At 33.5% G+C, this 15,489-nt stretch overlaps 1 pseudogene; it reads left to right on the forward strand.

The window, feature by feature from the left end:
• The first annotated feature begins 2,015 nt into the window (after positions 1 to 2,015).
• Positions 2,016 to 11,311, forward strand: LOC126763958 (uncharacterized; annotated as a pseudogene).
• Positions 11,312 to 15,489: the final 4,178 nt, after the last annotated feature.

Below are 15,489 nucleotides of genomic sequence, written 5' to 3' on the forward strand. Positions count from 1 at the left end.
CTCAAGAAAAAAATACATTATTTCTCAAGTAATTTTGACAGCTGGTTACGCATTGTGAATGATCTACATTAGAAGAGCAAGAGAGAATAAACAAAGAAAACAAACTTTGTGCGTAATATGTATGTGTGTATGTGTATGGTAACACATATATTTTCATTGAGATTTAAGAAATGTTGTTGATGATTGGTAGGTTTTATACAACATTTCAAAATGGAATATACTTCATAATAATGATTTCAACTAATGACTAGGATGAATTTGACGATTACTTCGAATTTCCTTCAAGAAACAATTGTTGATTTGATGTTTCTTCGCAAAACCAGGTTTGCCATATTCACATTTTACTGAAAAAAAGTATCAAAAATTAGTACTAGATTTCTTGAGAGCTGCGTACTAGCACAAGTAAATTTATCGCAGGAAAGTTTCTTGACCGTTTCTTAAGCGTTTTTTTATATGAAGTTTTTACGTTTCTTTAGAGCTGCGTACTAAGCTTAATTGAACGAATCATCCATTCATATGTCACTAGATCTTGCAATGAGTCCCTCTTTGACCTTAATGCAGTTCGAGCTTTATTTTGCCGTTAAATTGTTGAGGAAGGAAAATTCTAAATAGATTTTGTAATTTCTAAGAAAAGGCAGCAGCCAAATAAGAAATGGAAGAAAAGTGTTGTGCTCTCCATTATAGAGTTTTCAATGGAAGAGGCGGTAATCTAGGTAAGTTTATAAGTTCTTTGTTCAGCCTCTAACTGCTCAATTGTTTAATAAGGTCAACAAGCGCAGGGCTTCAAGATGAAAAGTATAAATTTTGTTTGTATGTATATCCGCTCCCAATGCTCATTTAATTGTCATTCACAATAAACTGACCGAATCAGCTATTTATATATCACTGATTCTGCAATGGGTGCTCTCGTGGCCGTAAGTATTTCGATATAGGATTTTTGGGTTATTGTCATCGTCCAATAGTTCAGAGCAAAATAATCGCCCTATAGTGTTTTTAAAACAAGGATTTTACACAATGGTTTTGTTTTATTACATTAAAATTTTAATTAAGTATCTCACTTTCTATTTTTTCTAAAAATTTTGTGGTCGTTTCACCAATGTTTACATAACTAGATAAAGCTTCAATGTATATCGTATGATTTATAATCCTATACACGAATTTCAAAGCATTTACATATCTATCATTTATATTATTCATTTCGAGCAAATCGATAATTTCGATAATAGGGCGATTCTCTTGCTCTTGCAAGATTACAGATTGCAAAAATCCTATACCGAAATATATAAGAGCACGAGGGAACCCATTGCAGAGTTTAGTGATATATGAACGGCTGATTCTATCAAATTATTGTAAATGACTATTGTGAATTGGCGCAACTTCTGCATTCATTCTTAACTAAAAAACTGTAAGAAATCTTTATAATTGAAATTATAAAATTATTTATATATTTCTTTCCTTTAACTACTTTTACTTTTATTTAACGGCAAAATATGTATTTAAGTAAAATGACAGCTAGCACAGCGTTGCAATAATTTTATTACGTGTCATTGCACGAAAATAAACATAGGTTTTTTCTGACATATTTTACAGCCATTGCAAATAGTTTTCTCCGTGTGTTTGGTATGTGCCGTTGCAACAAGAGGAAAAATCTGCAATTCTTGCACCAAGCAAAGGTTTTGCAAAAGCAAGAGAATCCCCCTAAGGCGAAAGGATTTTTTTACGACGGTATCTTCAATGCATCCGTGATTATCAAGCTGCTTACAGCCCATGCCACGGTTTTCAATTTTCCTCAAGATGTAAAAGTTCTTGACTGTGTAACCACAGCGTTAGTGACGCCAAATTTGGCAAGCTGCAAGAATGAAAGAAACAAGATTGCGCAATGACGAGTTCAAATTTCGTTCGTTCTGCGCATCTACGTTACGGTTGACCAACGTACAATCAGCTGATTTTCAGTTGCTTGTTTTTCTTTGCAATAAGAATCAATTTTGTATTGTAAGCAATCAAAAACATGAATATCATTAATTTAAATGAATATTAATAAAATATATCAATATAAGTGACAATTTTATAGTGAACATTTACCTACATATTCATTTAATTGTGTTTTCATTGTATTATTTAATCTTGTCTCTTTGCTGTGTTTGTTTCTGCAAAATTCCGATTTCTTTGGCGCCGCGACTTGAAGATACCGTTGGAAAGAGGAAGTCCTCCTGATTAAAAACTATATAGAGTTGTAGGTACCGCAAAAGCTTAGTTTACGAGATATTCGACCTTATACTATGTTCGGACCGACATTGTAAACATTTTGAAAACACATTTGTATGTTGTGGAATCTAAGTCGTTCGGACCGACAATGTGTGTTTTCGATGAGTTTTCACTGACAACTATCAATAGCGGCATTCTCTTGCTCTTGCAAGATTGCACGATGACACAAAATGCAAAAATCGTATACCGAAATATGCAAGGCCAAGAGAGCACCCATTGAAGAATCTAGTGATATATGACGGCACGAAAATAAACGTGGGTTTTGGTCTGACATATTTATAGCCATTGCAAAAAATTTTCTGCGTGTGTTTGTTGTTGTGCCGTTGCACCAAGAGGAAAATTCTGCAATTTCTGCACCGTGCAAGGTCTTGCAAGAGCAAGAGAATCCACCTAATATGAGAATATTAAGCGACAGCTGTTTTTGTATATGGAATGTAAACAAATATCAAGTGACAATTTAGGGCCGGCAAAATATGTCTTCCAAACACATCGATTAAACTAGAGCAGGCACCGATTATAGTGAGTGGAATGTAAGTTATCAAGTACTTTTCAGCGAAAACTGTGTTTTCGTTTGACAGATTTTACATGGACGAAAACACAAGTTTTCGTGCGAAAACCAGTTTTTCCCACGAAAACATAATATTAATATTCAAAAATTCCCAAAATTTAAATAAATCCATATTTTACACTTTTAACAGTTTTTTTACCGAAAAAATCTTTATTTTAAAAATTATATTTAATACCATGTTCAGACCGACACTTAATCACACGATTTCGGCTGTTGAATGGTTTATCCCACTAATCTTAAAAATTTATCAAGATTTCGCCATACAAAAATGACAGTTCCAAATCACTTCATTGAAATGATTTGAAACTGATCCACGCTAAATCTCTCTGTGCGACTCTGATTTTGCGCAATCTACTTGTCAGCACTTGAAATCTGTTACATTATCACAGCTGATTTAGACACTACAAAGGGGAAAAAATGTAAACAAACAAATTTTTTTTAAAGCAATGAATCTAATTGCATCTGAAAATCGACTTAACAAATGAAAAAATGCATCCATTGTTTCTATTATATGGAAAATATTAAAAAAAACCGTCTTTTTATTTCAAAATACTATATGACAATCTTTTCTTTTGATAAATATTAAGCGATGTGAATTCTTGAATGACAATAACAGCTGTTTTAAGCGTGTTTCGGCAGTGAGAACACTGTTGGGTTATGAAATGCTTAAATATATAGCGGGATTCTGTAACCAGTCTCTAGTCTCTATTTGAGACATTTTGAGGCAAAGTCTCAATTTGAGACTAGTTACTATTCACTAAACAGTCTCTAGCGTTAGTCTCAAAATATTGAGACTTGGTAGTTAGAAGGTCACAAAACTAAAAAGAACTCTTGTCTGCCATTTTGAATATACTGAATAGAGATCATCATAGATATTAATCGATTGTCGTTTCTTTATATTTTGTAAGCAACTCAAACACGAAAAGGTTAAAAATAAATCAATTTTACATAAATTTCGTAAATATTATGAAACAAAGTCAACATATATTTTTATTTTCATTGATAATTATGTTTTTTGACTATGTTATAGAAAATTTAATATTTGTTATCGACATATTTATTTTCATTCAAGTGTAAAAACATCTCTGAATAATGAAATGTAATAGATTTTGTGACTGTCACTTACAGAATAGCAATATCATCTCAAGTCTCAAAAATTGTCTCTAACTTAAAATCTCAAATTTAGAGACTTGAGACTGTCTCAAGTTACAGAATCGCACGGATAATCTAATCTTTTAAATTTTCGGTCTGAACATGGTATTACACTCGTAGTGAACATCAAGTGTGTGCTAAAAATTACGACGAAATGGAGCGCTGCCATGTGATAATAACGAAATTCGCTGAAATTCCTTTTTTTCCAAAAATTCCTCTATCCATTCATATGGATATGTTCTTTATTTAATTTTTCAAACAAATAAGTAATATTATATAGTAATGTTGTATAAAAATATTATATGTATATATTGTCACATAATATACAAAACAACGTATTATCAAAAATAAATGGAAAGCGCTGACAGATATAATAACCAAAATTTAACCATTTTATAACGAAAACTCAAATTTTGTTTCAATATCAGTGCAAGAAAACCAAAAAATATAACCACTTTATAACGAAACTCAATAATTTTTTTTTTTAACGCAGAAAGAAGTACTATGCGGAAGTACTTCAGTCACCCCGGGTATTCGCTCGATCAGGGCTATTTTTTTAAAGCCCGGCTGAAGGCCGCCAACCCAGAAAGGAGTACTACGCGAAAGTACTTCAGTCACCCGGGTATTCGCTCGATCAGGGTTATTTTTTTAAGCTCGGCTGAAGGCTGCCAACGCAAAAAGGAGTATTACGCGAAAGTACTTCAGTCACACCGGGTATTCGCTCGAGCAGGGTTATTTTTTTAAAGCGCGGCCGAAGGCCGCCAACGCGGAGAGGAGTACTACGCGAAAGTACTTCAGTCACACTGGGTATTCGTTCGACCACGGTTAGCGGCCGAAAATACTTCATTAACATAATCACATATTACACATATACATATGTAGAAAGTATTTTTTATAGTTAATATAGAAAAAGAATCACGCGAAAAAACAAACAAAGAGAAATTGTAAAAATCCTACATATTTGCTGTTTAAGATGCGGCAAGGTTCGTTTCCCTCATAATTGTAAACAATTCTGCAAGACGGAGGTAACAGTTTGCACAAACACATTGAAACATTTTGAGCTGTTCGCTAACACTGTTACATTTTCTGGAATTTTCAATTGAATGGGAGATTACGTAAGTAAGATATAGAAAAACTATCGACATTCTAAACATATTGTAATGTTAACTTGCTAGAATAGGAAAGACAAATACCCAATTTTTCAAGAAGAATAAAACGAAAAGCGCAGTTTATTTTGGATTTTAAAGAGGTAAGTTTTTTACATGATAATTTAATATTTTATAATTAATTTCTATTATATATATTTATATATATGTGGAAATATTACGACACCACATTTAATATTAATACGATTATTTATTAAAGAGATCTTAAACACATGTACTCTTGACGGCAGTGTTGCCAACTTTATTTTTATCAAACCACCAAATAAGGCCGTATTAACCACCAGAAAACCACTAAACTTTGTCGGGCTCTTTAACCACCAGAATTCCACTAGAAATTTCAGAGTGACACAAAATATTTTTTATTCATGAGTGACTACCATCTGCGATACTTGTAAATTGTCAAGATGTCAAATAATAGCATCAGTTAATGTAATGTAAATGGACCAGCAATTTCATATAGCCACCATAAGTTTACTGCATGTTCACTATTGTACACAGGTACAGGACACTTATATAAGTTGTGGTTACCTATAATTAGATATGCATAAATCACGATTGTTATATAGATTTAAGAACATGTAAGATATATTGGTAATCTTTAGTAAAGAAAATTAATAAAATTAAAGGGTTTCATTGTGAATGATGGTGCCACGCTCATTTAATACAAACAACAGGATATTATCATGACATTAAATATTTAGCTTAAACTAAAAATGATCATTATCAGAAGAGTCAGCTTCATCTGCTTGTTCAGTTTGGGAAGAATAGATTTCTTTAATTCCAATTTTTTGTATTACAGTATTTGGTAATGTGTAGTTATTGCAGCATTTGCCTTCACGTGCTAAGCCTGCACGAAAAGTGACAATTGAAGAAAGGAGATCAAACTTCATTCGGTTTCTCTGTTTAGTCTTGACAACGTTCATCATGCTAAACAATCGTTCTACATCAGCGTTAGAGTGCGGTAAAACTAATAAAGATATCGCAAATGTCGCCAAATCCTGAAATCTATTTTCTCCTGCTATATCTTCGAATTTCAATACCTCGTACCAAAATTCCTTTGAATTTTTTGTATTTTTCCAACTGAGTAGATGTATTTGACGACACTGCTCGTCAATCTTCGCAATATCTTCTTGTTTTTTGTTAAATCAATTCAGTAATCGGTTCTTTGTTATGAGATAGTGAGTGTTCTACGCTGATTTTCTGAATACTTTTTATGAGTTTCAAGTTTTCGGGCAATCTGTTTTTCAATTCTTGAATCAAAGATGCAATGAACTGATGCACCTATTGCGGATTATTTCTTCTTGATTTGGCGGAAGTCCTTTATCTTTCATTGTTTGCAAGTGAATTTCAAATCTGTACCCCAAAAAGCATTTGTTATCTATAAAATCTTGAATATTTTGCGTAAAAATATATAGCTTCTGGGTAGGCAATATTATCTTGTCAACAAGTGTATCAATTAAATTAGTCAGTTCGTCATACAGTTTAGAATGATCTGCGTCTTTCGATTCAAATAATTTATTAACCCTGTTAACATTAGTGAGAATTGGATAAATAAATGAAATGTATGCATAATTTACATCATGAGAGTACATTGCATGCAGCAATTCGGCTGTGTAACATCTTTCACTTAATTTTGCGATATTAAAATGTGTTTTCAGTTCCAGCCATTGTGTGTAAATCCGTGCAACTGCGGACTCTACAGAAAGCCACCTAGTTTGGCAAGACTGAACAATTTTTAAAGGGTCATGACCATCGTTTATTAGTTTGTATAGTTCTTTATAGGCAGCTTGCCTTGATGAAGAACGGCTGAACCAATCATATGTTTCTTTAATAATGAATTCGAGATTCCTGAGTAAGAACTCCTTTGTTGCTGCGGAGACTGCTAATTGTAAGGAATGACCAATGCAGCGCACCAAAACTAGACTCGGTAGTTCTCTTTTCAGTTAGGCATACACACCGTTATTAACTCCAACCATGACTGCAGCATTGTCAGTTCCAATGCCCATTAAATGTTTTAGGGGTATACCGAATCGTCCGAGTGATGCTTTTAAGGCGGCAACAATGCCGTCTGCATCACACTCGTATCTAAATATGTAGGTATAATTTTTTTGTGAGTGCAGCTGTAATATATGTATAATAACAATTTCCAAATATTTATGAACTGCGATACGGTTGATTCGTCAATCAATAAACTATAGGATTAATCTTTCAAATCTTCTGTCAAATTTTGTGAAAAATGAGGAACTAGAACGTTTTTAATAATTTGGGTACATTTAGTCCTATGCAGGTGAATTTTGTCATCCTCCTTGTGCGTGTGATTAATCACGTCTCTCAAATGATCCACTACACGAATGCTAGTATGTGCCGCTGTATATAATGCTAGCCTGGCTTCTTCTTTCTTTTTCCCCATGCTTGTTACTTCAATAATTAATATTCGCCTGCAAAGGTCTTTCCTGTATACATTTAACATAAAGCTGAATTCGTATAAAATTTACGTACCTTTGAATTATGCAGGTGCTTTTTAGATAATCCATGATTCTTTAAATCTCCAAAATGATTTCTTAATAATGTACCACATAATTTACACTTTGCTACTGGACCGGCAGTGCTTTCCACTACTTGCAACCTGACCTTCAGTTCTGGTACACGTAACCAAAAATCACGAAACTTTTGGGTGTACTGTGGCTTAGGCATAATTAATTAAATACCTACAATGAAATCAGGGGGCCTATTCTGTAACTCGATTCGAAAAAAAATTTACTCGAATTCGGATTTTTTATATTCTGTAACTTGATTTTCGCATTTTCAAGCCAATTTTCGAATAAAATATTCGTTAGCTTTTGAGTTGTAGAAAGCAAAAACGAAAATTGTACGTATTTATTCTGGCACAGGGTGGTACAACTTTCGGATAATTATAAAGTAGATCCGAATTTCGAATAGAGATACAGAATAGGGCCCCAGTTTTCATTCAAGTAAGATTAAGAAGTACGTATCCTCTATCAAAACAATAGCAAACTGTACTGTACTGTTGGTTTAGTTTACTTTACTCACTGAACTGAACTGATCAACTGGTCTGACTGAGTACATTTTTAAATAAAATAACCAATAGGAGGTACTTTTCGCGATCAAATCAAACTTAACTTAACCCAATGACCGTACAAATAACGTTCATAATCCTTTATTCAAGAAGTTTGTAGACAATAATCGGGGAATCCCCGACCCGGCAGATTTAATTTGAGCAATGTTGCCTACATCCTAAACTTTTTTTAACTATAACGTATACAGAGCATTTTATGAATCACACTAGCGGTTAAATCCGTAAATTACCACTAACTGGAAGAATCTAATCCACTATAAAATCCACTAGCCACTAAAACCAAAAAAAGGTCGCTGTAAGGCATGCCTAAACCACCAGATCTAGTGGAAAATCCACTAAGTTGGCAATACTGCTTGACGGCGTCTGTACAAAAAGTGACGCTTCTTAAAACTGTAAACTAAGAATAGGAATTTAGTTGGAAACTGTAAACAGGAATAAAGGGTTGCTAAACTTATTCCAGTGTGAGAGCGTCTCAAAATTAGCGTTTTTTATAACATTTTCCATTATGGCCAGATTGAACAAAATTACAATTTTTGGGCATTTAAATTCAAACACCCAACATTTAGTATGAATAAAAATTACTATATAGTGGTTATTTATTATATGGAGAAACTATTTAAATCTTTTTAAAGAATATTATAACAACTGGCTTTTGACCTTTCAATGCCCAATAATTGGATTTTAGCTTGTTAGCTCTCAATCATTAAACGTTTTTAATCATTTTTCATTGAAAATAAAACTATGATGCTTCAAATTACAAAACGTTTCATCAAATATCTTTAAATTTTACAAATTTATTTAATTTTCATTTTTATAAGTGGTCTTGAACGATGCAACTAATCCCTCCGCTTACATATTTTTTTGGTAAAATTTCAATCTGGCCATCGCTCGTTTCCAATTGCTAAACGTCAAAACCTCCTGAACTCGATCAACTGTCAAAGTTTAGGTGGTTTTGACGTTTAGCAATTGCTCTCTCACTTCCAGTGAGAGAGGAGTTAAACATCTCTTTATCTCTGCTGTAAATTTCCAAGAATATACATAGAAAAATAATAGAATAACTGACAAACAGTGCTGCCAGATGTGATGCATCTTGTTAGTGTGCCCACATATATATTATTTTTATTTATTTTTTATTTATTTATAAAAGCTTATAGAATGTTAATAACATATGTACAACCTAAAACATGCAGCGCTAGCTTCAGAGGCTATCAGCTGTCCGTTGAATAAATGTGTTGGCTTAAATTCTCCTCAATAGATCACATTCTTTAAGAAAACGATAGATGGTTTTTATATTTTCTTCCGTAGCGTTGGAAAGGAGGGAAATCGGATCTGTGTTGAAGTGGCAATCTCTCTTATCTTTCAGTGTTGGACAAAATTCTAATATATGAACCCTATATATATTATTAATTTCCTTTTTATAGAGAAATCGAAAAAGCTTCACAAGGAGAAAAAGGTAAGCATTGTGAATTGAATGTTGTGTGTATAATTAAACATTTTAATATTACAGGAATCATTTGGAGAATTAAAATATATTGCGTACAACAAACAAATAAGGGAGTAAGTTTTAAATTATTAAAGTTAAATAGTGCATATTTATTTCAAATATATATCTACATATATATGTATATACATACATACATGTGTAAATGTAAAAAAATGAAACGAATTTACAATTATAATTGTGTCGACTTTAGAATACCATCCCAGGATTTCGGGAATAAAATGTAGTTGATGTGAAATATATATAATTCAACAATAAGTTTAATATTAAAAAAAATTTACACAAATTAGTGAAGTGCTAGTGGACATAAAAAGCGAAATATAGGTGTAAAATTAATTTTAAATCGAAAAATACGTTCTTCAAATAGTGGTATTTTCAGTTTTAAACGCAAATATCTCGAATATTCCCGCGAGTATAACTATATATATTCTTGAACTGGATAACCTCCTCTATAACTAAAAACGTTCATTTGTTCGTCCAAGATATCTGATCGTATGCAGAATATCTAAAATTGTTTAAAGTAAAAACAACGGTAGTGTTTCATCATATACATATACGCATTTCTGCTCCTAAGCAATATTAAGCATAAATATATTAGTATTTGCTTTATAAAAATACATTTATGTTTTTCAGATATAATCCAGAAGCTGGATGCCATTGAGACCCGTCTCACTGCAATTGAAAAGTCCCTAACAGACAAAGTAAGTAACGCAGTATTACATTACCAAATTAAAACAGAAGCTAATTTTTATATTTTAATTTTCGAGATGCCAGAGAAGGCCGAGGTGCAGGCGCAAAGTAAATTTTTGCGCGAATGCCGCGTCATAGCGGCAACGACGCACCATTCAGTTAGCCGCATCACCGGTGATTTGGAGGACGAGCATTACGTGGAGCTCGCTTCGAAACTGCCCATGTGATCGGAAGAGCACGTGCGCTTCGTGGAAGACAAACTTTCACAAAAGGAAAGCACGGATGCTATGGTAAATATTTCGTTTTTAAATATTATGCGATTGTAATAAATGTAATTTATTGTATTTTTTTTTTTTACAGATGCGGCTAATATTGAAGTCAAAGGGCGCAAAAGGCAATGTGGACGGCGTACTGCGTGGTATGTTTTCTGATGATCTAATGTACCACTACAATTTAGAGGGGCGCAAGGAGAAGGAATCCCTACTAAAACTAAAGTGCGTAGGGTTAGTTTTTGGTAGGTTTTTTTACTGGTATATATTTGACTGCCTTAACTCATTACGTCTCATTTTAGATATATTTCCTGACAAGGATAAAAACTCTATATATGGGGAGCTCCGGAGATTTGTGGCCTTAAGCCACAATCATTTTAAACAGAAAAACCATAAACTAAAGGCTAAATTAATATAAGATGTCTTATTATTACTTATATACATATATTTGTTTTAAGTTGCAAATATTAGTTTTAAGTTGTAAATATTAGTTTTAAGTTGTATAATTTAGTTTTAAGTTGTATGTATTAGTTCTAAGTTGAAGTTTCTTATTTTACTTTTACAAATATGAATTTTTAGAATTATAATTTTTATACTGAAAAACTTGTATTATTTTTCTGCCGAATGCAATAATAATAGGCACATTACTTATATTTATTATATTTAACTAAATATCTGATTTTGATTTTATTATTAAATAAAGCAAAATAATAAAAAAAACTGAATTTTATTTATTTTATTTTATTTTTTTTTTTATACTATATATGATGCCTTTTCTTTATGACTGTTTTTTTTCAGTAATTATTTCATTGTGGTGGTTCTCTCTGTGCATATTTATACCCTGAACAGGGTATATTAAGTTTGTCACGAAGTTTGTAACACCCAGAAGGAATAGTCGGAGACCCTATAAAGTATATATATAAATGATCAGTATGTCGAGCTGAGTCGATTTAGCCATGTCCGTCTGTCTCTCTGTCTGTATATATACGAACTAGTCCCTCAGTTTTTAAGATATCGTTTTGAAATTTTGTAAACGTCATTTTCTCTTCAAGAAGCTGCTCATTTGTCGGAACGGCCGATATCGGACCACTATAACATATAGCTGCCATACAAACTGAACGATCGGGATCAAATGCTTGTATGGAAAACTTTCACATTTGACAAGATATATTCACGAAATTTGGTATATGTTGTTTTCTAAAGCAGCTTTGTAATCTCCGAAGAAAATGTTCAGATCGGTTGACTATAGCATATAGCTGCCATACAAACTGAACGATCGGAATCAAGTTCTTGTATGGACAACTTTCACATTTGACAAGATATATTCACGAAATTTTATATATTTTATTTCCTAAAGCAACAATGTAATCTCCGTAGAAAATGTTCAGATCGGTTGACTATAGCATATAGCTGCCATACAAACTGAACGATCGGAATCAAGTTCTTGTATGGACAACTTTCACATTTGACAAGATATATTCACAATATTTGGTATATATTATTTTCTAAAGCAACTATGTAATCTCTGAAGAAATTGATTAGATCGGTTGACTATAGCATATAGCTTCCATACAAACTGAACACATAGTTACTAACAGAAATGCACCTGTGAAGGGTATTTAGCTTCGGTGCAACCGAAGTTAAGGTTTTTTCTTGTTTTTGTTTTTTTTTTAATTAGCAAATTTAAAATTTTTAGATAAATTAAAATTTCGCATTTACCGTTTTATTTTTTCCAAATTTTGTAAAATTTGTGAAATTTTAATTTTAATTTTGTACCCTATGTACGTTGTACATATGTATGTATATACCGGCATAGGCAAATTGTATGCCGTATGTAGGTGTGTATATTATTTTCTGTACGGTTAACGCGGGAATAGAAAATCGGTGAAGTGCAGGTATGCACTTTTTGTTAATATGTACAATTTTAATAATGCTGTTTATACATTAAGATGGAGTGATAATGTATGGAGAAACATTTTTTTGTTTTTTAACGGCATAACTATGAAAAGTTGCCTTTTAATATATAAAACAAACATCCGAAATATCAAAAAGCTGGATTAATGTTTTGAGGTGCCCCAGTACAGTCAAACATTTAAATAAAACAAAAAAATGGCATTCTAAGCATTTATTACGAAAAATACTCTCTTACATTACTTAAAATACTAATTAAACATCAAACTGTTTTTTGTATTGAAATGAGGCATTCGTTGACGTGATAGCAGTCTTGCCCTAATGAAACCGTCTCGTTTATTTTCCCCCCAAACTGCACTCGATGCTTCTGTTACCAACTTATGGCAGTGCTCCGCAGCTTGGATGTAGCTTAGAAAATCTGTAATATTCTGACATGTACCAAGACCGTTTTTTGACAATGTCTTTCAAGGTTTCATCAGACATATTTAAAGTTACAGGTGGTTCAGTTATATCACAGTCTTGCTACAATGTTATCTTTGGCATCGAAGTTTAATGCAGGTACTTTAAATGTTGAAAGTCTTCGAGAATTCTCTGTTCTTGATTTTACAATTCTTAGATATGCAAGATCTCTTATAATCTCTCTGTCATCATCAAGCATGGCCAGTGGCGGATCCTTCGATTTGGGTTTCAAACTTATTATTGCGAGAGAAATACAGTACAAATTATGAAATAAAAATTATCAATTCCAATTTTTAGGTAAACAAAAAGTTTATAATCGAAAAGTCAACCATATGCATGCATTACATAGTGGCTCATTTTATTAAAAATTCAAACAGAAAAATCCTTTTACATTGCGTGTTTCACAACGCAAAACGATAACTGCCAAGTTTTGCGAATCTTTCGATGACTTCTTCGGCGGTGATTTCGATGTCATGATGCGTATGAAGCAACGCTAATCCAACTAGTCTTCCTTGAAGCATGGTCGTCCTAAGCCATGTTTTGATGCGGCGAAGATAAGAGAAAGAACGTTCAGAGCTCGCGTTTGTTACGGGAAATGTACAGAATACTCGGAGATAGGTGTGGATTGTTGAGAATATGTCGACATCACATTTTCTTAATGTTTCCAGTGCAGAAGTTGGAATTTCGCTGCCTTAAATTTTTTGTTGCTGCTGCCAGTGACATTGCCAGTAGCTTAATTCACCTTTGAATTTCAATTTTTGTACGCTTTTTTCATCATCCAGAAGACTCCCGAATCTTTCTATCAAGCATCCATTTCATTTTCTTTTAAAAGACTTGCTTTTTCTGGGAGCAACACACTCAGTTGGTAACCATCCAAAACTTCTTGTGAAAAACGAGCTTCCAAATCTTCTTTGATGGTATCCAGCAGAGTTATGTAGACAGAGACCCTGTAGTAATCTTCGCAAGTTTTCACGTCGTAATTTTCGCGTTTCGTTTGTCGACTACATGTTCTCGGTTTCGCTTCGTCAATATCGAGTTTTTCCGCCAGTTTCTTGGCTTCTGAATAAATCAATCGGAATATTTCATCAACTTTCTCCCTCTTTTTTTCCAACGTGGCAAGCAACGTCCCAATCATTTTTGATGCCTTCACCAAATCAATTGCTTCCTTTTGAAGAACTACGCTGAGCGAATGGGTAAGCGATAGAATGTCGCTGAGACAGAAGAGCCCGACGATAAATTCGAACTTGCACAAAGCCGATATGAGAATTGTTGCTTTGCCTGCTGTTTCTCTGTTCTTCCACTCACTGATTTTTGACAAAGCTTCGATGATCAACGGTAACTTCGCAACAAATTGAAGGACAACCCATCTTGTTTCACACAACTGGAGAATTTTTTCACCAAGTATCTTTGCTAATACAGTCACACGTTTTGGAAATGAGTTCTTGAAGAATTTGTAGACTTCTCTTATGGCACTAGCAACGTTTTCGATTAATCGTATTTTCAATGACTTTGAAATACTGTTGTTGAGTTTGTGCGAGAAACACGGAGTCATGACAGCATTTTTAGCTTCTTTCCGAATTTCGTTGACTGCTCCGATATCTGACAGCATGACCGCAATCCATCAGTCCCTATCGAAGTGCATTTCTCCATTCGGAGATTCATTTTCTTCATTGTCTGTCAAACCGGTTTAACAGCTTAGCGAAGGTCTATCATATTTGAGATCTACATTTCAAAGTCGCCCGTGGCGTAGTGGTTAAGCTGGCAGGTCACTTCCCCAGCCTTGGGTTCGAACCCGGCCGAATATTTTTTTTTCTACAAAATGTGAATAAAAATCGGGAACATTTCCCGACAGAGCCGGGAAAACTTCCGTGCCTGATTTCCAGGCGTTTTCGGACCAGCTGTTATCGTCGGGAATCGCCGGGTTCCGAGGATGAGGGCAAGTTAAAACTCGGGTTCTGTATGCAAAATTGGTTACTTTTATTGTTGAATAAACAAACCTAACCTCAATTTTTATGTAAACACTCGTTTGAATGCCAGTGAAATTTCACCACGCACAAAAATGAACAGTAAAATCGAAACAACATCGATACTTACCATTTTAGATATTCAAAATTGGGCACTTTATTTTCCAGAATAAGGTATAACTTCACAGAAATTGACGAAAATGAAATGGGTAACTTATAGTTACTATATAGATGATTCCGCTCAGCTGTGCATAGCGTGATACTATTGGACAGTCAAGTTGAGGTGTTTTCGGCGAGATAAACGGATATAAATGAAACGTCACCATGCGTAGAGTGTTTTTATACTCAATAGTACCAATTGTACAGTATGAGGCATATTTGCCCGCAGAGATATCGAACCTATGGGGCATTCGATAGTCGCAAGCGGCATCATGTCTATATGTTTTT

The sequence above is a fragment of the Bactrocera neohumeralis genome, unplaced genomic scaffold (assembly GCF_024586455.1).
Source record: "Bactrocera neohumeralis isolate Rockhampton unplaced genomic scaffold, APGP_CSIRO_Bneo_wtdbg2-racon-allhic-juicebox.fasta_v2 cluster09, whole genome shotgun sequence".
NCBI classification, from domain to species: Eukaryota; Metazoa; Arthropoda; class Insecta; order Diptera; family Tephritidae; genus Bactrocera; species Bactrocera neohumeralis.